At 41.5% G+C, this 6,000-nt stretch overlaps 1 protein-coding gene across 1 annotated transcript in view; it reads right to left on the bottom strand.

Annotated features, from left to right (window-relative positions):
• arhgap35a (Rho GTPase activating protein 35a) overlaps positions 1 to 4,396 on the bottom strand; it is a 60,158-nt gene extending 55,762 nt beyond the window's left edge. The window contains exon 1 of the mRNA XM_084558972.1: positions 3,635 to 4,396. The gene's annotated coding sequence lies outside the window, so the exon portion shown is untranslated. The remainder of the gene's footprint in view (positions 1 to 3,634) is intronic.
• Between the last annotated feature and the right edge of the window lie 1,604 nt (positions 4,397 to 6,000).

Genomic DNA, 6,000 nt, shown 5'->3' on the forward strand with positions numbered 1-6,000 from the left:
GTTGTGTAATTGTATCTGAAAGAGCAAAACGGGGCCGTTGACGTCCAGAGGTCACCATTCCTCTGCGGCTTACATCCTGGTCCTTCATCTCCATGGTCACCCTATTTCCAAACAGAATCGCCATCTTTTTTTTTTCTTTTTTTTTTTTTGGTCAAAGGAACATCAAAGCTAGTTAAGACGATCACAACTGAGCCCTACGACCACCATTCAACTCATTTATCATATCCAAAGCCCTTATTTTCCACTAGAATTATCCATTAATAACGCATTTCTTTTTTAAAAGAAATACCACATTAACATGGGATTGGGCTGTAGAGCTAACGTCTTTATTCATTGCTTTATTGGGAATTATTTTCAAAGTTCTTAATGAACCATTTCCTGTAAAGGGCTAATAGTTTTTAAGGTACACCGAGCACAGCCGGCATAACTGGTTTACAGTCACTTCCCTCATACATAAACTGGCCATTCAGACTCCAGAGTTAAACTGGCTCTAGATCAGAATAGGGGCACGGCACAGAGGCCTTTATATCAGCCTGTCCCCATCTGCAAATCTGTAATGAGCAAGGGAGCTGAAACAGTGGGGAGAGAAGAGAACCTCAGTTCAACTGAGGCAGGCACACTTTCTAATGGAAATTCAGATACAATCATCCCAGAATGCACTTCTCTCTGCCTAATAATCGGCCACTAGAACAAGGCAGCCATTGAGAGGAGAGTGACTGTAATCTGGTCCACCGAACTCCAAAGCTGCCCGCTATAATTAGCTCCTTTCTCCATCAAACACAGACTTACACTGACTCACAAGCAAACCACTCCTGTGATACAAGGGAGAGGAGATTAGCGAACGGCACATTTTCAGATGAGTGGGGAAACGTTCCACCCTCGTCGTACGGAGTCACCTCGCACTGACAGGTATGCTAGCTGCGAAATCAGCAAATGAGCAGGCGAGAGGGTGACCGTTTCATTCAGCGGCACACAAACAAAAAAAAAGAGCCTGGGCTGATGTGGAAATAATACGCTATAGTGTGAGTATTCAAATTGAAATGCGCTACAAGCCCACAACACTTTATTCCTGATTAAAAACAGCTCACAGTTAGGGTAACTGATGTAAGTCATGTTTCACAATACAAGTAATTTCCAATGAGTGTATGAGTGAATCAAATGAGTTGGTGACTTGAAGTACCCAGAACTTTTAGTCCTAGAAACTTTTTTCAAGGAACTAAAAAACTTTGTTGCTTACAATTCCAACACAGGCTCAAGGACCACAAAGATAAGGGAAATTAGTTCACCGATGTATGAAAAATAGGCGGCAGAATTCACATTTCCTGTGCGCAACGTTACGACAACCTGCTCCGGACCAGTAGGTGGCAGTAAAGCAGAAGACTGCTATACAACAACGACAAAAAATGCCATATAAAGAAATGGACAGCCATCATTATTTGTGCTGCAGCAGGAAGCTAAGAGAAAGATTCTGCTTGATCATGATTTACCGCTCTGTAAATTGGGTCGTCATTCAACATGGGCCAGCAATAGTAGTGGATTCAAAATGCCTGAAATTCTTAAAGTGAGCTTACTTATTTAAAAACTGTAAAACAGCTACGGACTTTTAAAGACGGTGGATGTAATCATATAGTACTCACCGAATCAGAAATGTTTAGCATCACACGCCACATCCTAAAGTTCCTGTACACATTAAAAGCATTTAGTTTACACTGGTCGCAAAGCACCGGCAAAAGGTTCCTAGTCCCGCTTAAAAGTTCCTGTGTTGGAAATGAGGATTCGATATGAGTCGTCGATACAAAGCATGCCAGCCCCTGTGTTTATCTGCTCACATCAAAATCTCAAATCCAGTGTCCTCATCAGAGCACGTACGCCATCGCTGGCTTACATCATGATGAGCAAAGCCTGAATCCTCTAATCTACGCAACACACTCAGGCCGAGGGACTCGCAAACACAACCCGCAGCCCAGAGGCAGGCAGGCAGGCGGACGGACAGGGGTGAGCGGGTATGCTGGAAGCTAGCCTGCTGCCTGGGCAAATGGCAGGGCTATTAGGGGAAGAAGAGGCTTCCTGGAGAGGTGTGACTGCACTGCAAAGGGCCCAATCAAGCAGAGAACAGAAGTGCTGACAGCTGCTAATGCATTTACCTGAGAGCAAAGAGACTGCCTTACAGGGGAAAGTTTGTGTGTCCGTGTGTGTTAACGTCCTCCCTTAGCATGGCCTTCCCAACAAGGTTGATTAAGATCATACTCATCAAAAAGCACTCAGTCAGAGCATTACTAACAAATGAGGGGGTTATGAGTCAACTTATTTGCTTGAAAAGGATGTGCAAGCCACAACATCACCGCAAACAGTATGCCCTTTATCAAATGACAAAGTTCCTGTTTTGAAAATGCACTGTTTATCTGGCAGTGACACAGCAGTACAGACCAAATCCCTTTGCTGTGCACCTCCGGGTTAAGCTCACATCACACAAACCTACGCATTCACCCAGTTCTCTCGGGGCTCTCGAATCTTTCACCGTCCGTCCGTGATCAGTGTCAAGAGGCATGCGAGAAGAATCACTCCTGAGATGAAAGCGGTGAAGTCCGGTGGAGGGACTACGTCAAAAAGGGAGTGGCTGCCAGGGCAATGACCACTTTGCAGTGGCACTCAGATTATAAACAGTGACACACCGGTGACTAGCACTGCCACAAAAATAGACTAACGCCGATGTTAACTGTTATCATTAACAGGTCAACTCATTCTGCCCATCTGTGTCTCAACCAAAGCATAAGAGTTGAGGACGTGAAATATTCAGAGAGAGACGTGGTGAATGAACACACTTGAGATGCTAAACCGGTGTAGCATAGGTGCACTTTATAAAAACGCTGTCGAGGAAAACTGGAGCGGTCTGTGTGACAGGTACAGTTCAACGAAACGCAGAACTCATCAGAGGAGTTACCTCCCGGCATTTGCCTAAGTGTGTCAACACGCAGCTCAATCTGCAAACAGACTCATTGGAAAGATTATAATTTCTCATGGAAGTAAAGTCTTTCCTTTAAGAGCGTGTGCTGTGTGAGGGTCAGCGTTTGTGGGGTTGTGTGATTCATAAATGAAAGCACTTAACAACTTAGCATGTCGTTTTTGTATAATAATTTAAACCAGATAATAAATAATCAACGGTCAAACCCAAATATCCTATTTAAAGTCCATTTTTTTTTCTCTCTCCTTGTATCCAAGGCATATCGTGGAGTTTCTCCAGGCCTGACAAGACCAATGCATTCCAGGTGTTGTTGTACAAACAATTTAAAGGTTTGGACAGGACCCATTTTTATGACCTCCTTTCTCCTGTGTAAACACATTGAACACGGGTTAACCTGCTTCAATACTGCTGCTTTTTTTTTTTCTTTATAAACCAATCCAGCATTATTAGAATAAACATTATTATCACTACTACTACTACTACTACTAGCAAGGGTTTCAAACCCCTCAGGGGGACTGGGGTTGACTCCCAGTTTCTTGTTATTCGCAGCACTTGAATGCAACACACCGCTGCAATGTAGGGACAAGTAAACGCCTTTAAAACGTGTTTTCTTCTAAATTGTCCATCCCCACGCAGTATAATAGAAGAGTATATGCAGTGTGGTCTACGTACCATATCATTCCTGTCTCCCTCCAGCTTGTCCACTCCTTTCTTCCTCTCTGCGCGACCCACAGCCGGGGAAAGACTTTAAAAAAAACCAGACGAAAGAAAAAAAAAAACACTCCCTACAAACACTCACATCGATTATTTTCCGCTTCTTTTCTTTTCTTTTTTTTTTTAAACTAAACAGCCTCTGTGTCCGTAGCTTCCAGCGTTAAGTGCTCGTTTTACAGCAGTCTGAAGTTTTTCCAGACACGAGATGCGAATGTGTTTCTTTCTCTCTGTTTGAGAAAAAAAAAAAAAAACTAAATTCTGTTGAGGGAAAGAAAAACGCTTGCTCAAACTCCTCAGTCCTTTCTTTCTTTCTTTCTTTTTTCACCGCGGCTGGAAACGTCTTGTGAGGAGAAAAGGAGGGGAGGCGTTATAGAGAGAGAGAGAGAGAGAGAGAGAGAGGGGGGAGAGAGAGCTGTTTTCGGCGTGTTTTCCCTTCTTGGTTCACCACCACGTTGTTTTGACCAATTATTATTTCCTTTGTTGTGTCAAGAAAAATAAAAAAAAATAAAAAGAGTCCGTAGGAAACGCGACCGCGAGCTCTGCCTTCATTCACCAAAAAGCGCTGTTTTTTTTTCGGGCGGACAGCAGCTCGTAGTGAACCGCTGTATTTTCCTTTCTGATGTTGAGCCCCTTGCAGGATAAATGTGTGACGTTGAGTATAAGTCTATTTTTTTTCAGCTTCCCAATAATGGCGGACCTTCTCCTGAATCATCTCCCCTCCTATTCACTGAGAGCAGAGAGAGAGAGAGAGAGAGGGAGAGGGAGAGGGAGAGAGAGGGAGAGAGTCTCGCCCAGCGGTTCATGGACACAATTACAACACAACGCACACTGTGATACGCTGTTCATCACTACACATTAAATAGGGACTAGCTACATTAATAAAAAAATAAAAATAAAAAAAATAATGCACATAATTAAAATTTTAATCAGCAAAACAAGTAACTAAAATATCCCGTAGATATAAATAAATAATAAATAATATCTGAGATTTTTTAAATGCATTCGTAACAATGACAGATATATAAGAACAAGAAAGAAGTTTTTATTGCCTTTGTCCGGTAAAACAACGAAATACAACGTATTGAAATGAACTACAATTTTCGGTGCTGCTGCTTTTTCTGGGGGAATTTCTGTTATTTTATACTTTCATCACATTTCACATAGAAATGTTTCACTTTATTTATTTATTTATTGTTATTTAGCCCCATCTTGGTGTTGTAAATCTGATATGAAATATGAGATATGATTTAAAGTCACTCGCCAAAACAGTAGGTATACTGGTGAAAGAGAGTGCTTGATACAATAGCAGTCCTGCACTAAATCCTCCTTCATGACTGTTATAATGGACATTTTATGTTGCCACGCATAAGCAAGGTGGCAATTCAACTGGCAATTCTGGAGGATGCTGTTAAACTGGACTGAATTAAACACAAAGATGTTTCTGTTATTTAGCCCAACCCGCTGACTTCTACGGGGTTGTCAAAATAATAGAGACACGTGTAGGTGCAACACAATACAATTCAATACTATAAATCTACATGAAGCTAAGATGCTGTGACATGTAACACCATAATAAGAATACTCCATTAACCCTCCATTGTCCGTGAACCATGAGGGTTGGCAGTTCGATCCCGGGAATAGGCAACATGCCGAAGTGTCCTTGAGCAAGACACTGAACCCCCAGTTGCGTGGCACTGGTGTGTGAATGTGTGTGTGTTTGTGTGAGCGAATGGGTAGATGCGTCTGTGACTGTAAAGCGCTTTGAGTACCAATAGGTAGAAAAAGTGCTATATAAAAACAAGGCCATTTACCATTTAATGTAGGACAGCTGCATTACAATGAACTTGTTTTCACTAGTGTACCTAATGAACTGGCACGTGAGTGTACGCTTATAGTGTTGGCAATACAGTGCATTTTTCTATGGTTTCAGTGGTTGATAAGTATTATCTTAAAACCAAAGAATGCGCTCAATTGTCAAGAGTGACTCATACAACAACATTATTAATGGAGTAGATAAAGATAAAGACAGCATTTTCATTTTTTCTCATCACGATGCTCTGCAAGGCATCAAACTACCTAACAGTGTATAAAGTTTCACCTTGACCAGCTACAACATTAAATCCTTAGTAATAATATCACACTCTGAGAAGGCCTGCGTTCTATAAATAGTACTCTAACTCTTGATATTTAAGTATATTTAGCTTCTTATGCAGTCATTTCTTTTTCTTTTAATTGAGTTAAATTATGAACCCTTCTTTAATGGAGTATTCTTATTATGGTGTTACATGTTTCACTGTGGATGATTACATGTGGCTACTTTAAGC

This window comes from Chelon labrosus (assembly GCF_963514085.1).
Source record: "Chelon labrosus genome assembly, chromosome: 13".
In the NCBI taxonomy this organism is placed as follows: Eukaryota; Metazoa; Chordata; class Actinopteri; order Mugiliformes; family Mugilidae; genus Chelon; species Chelon labrosus.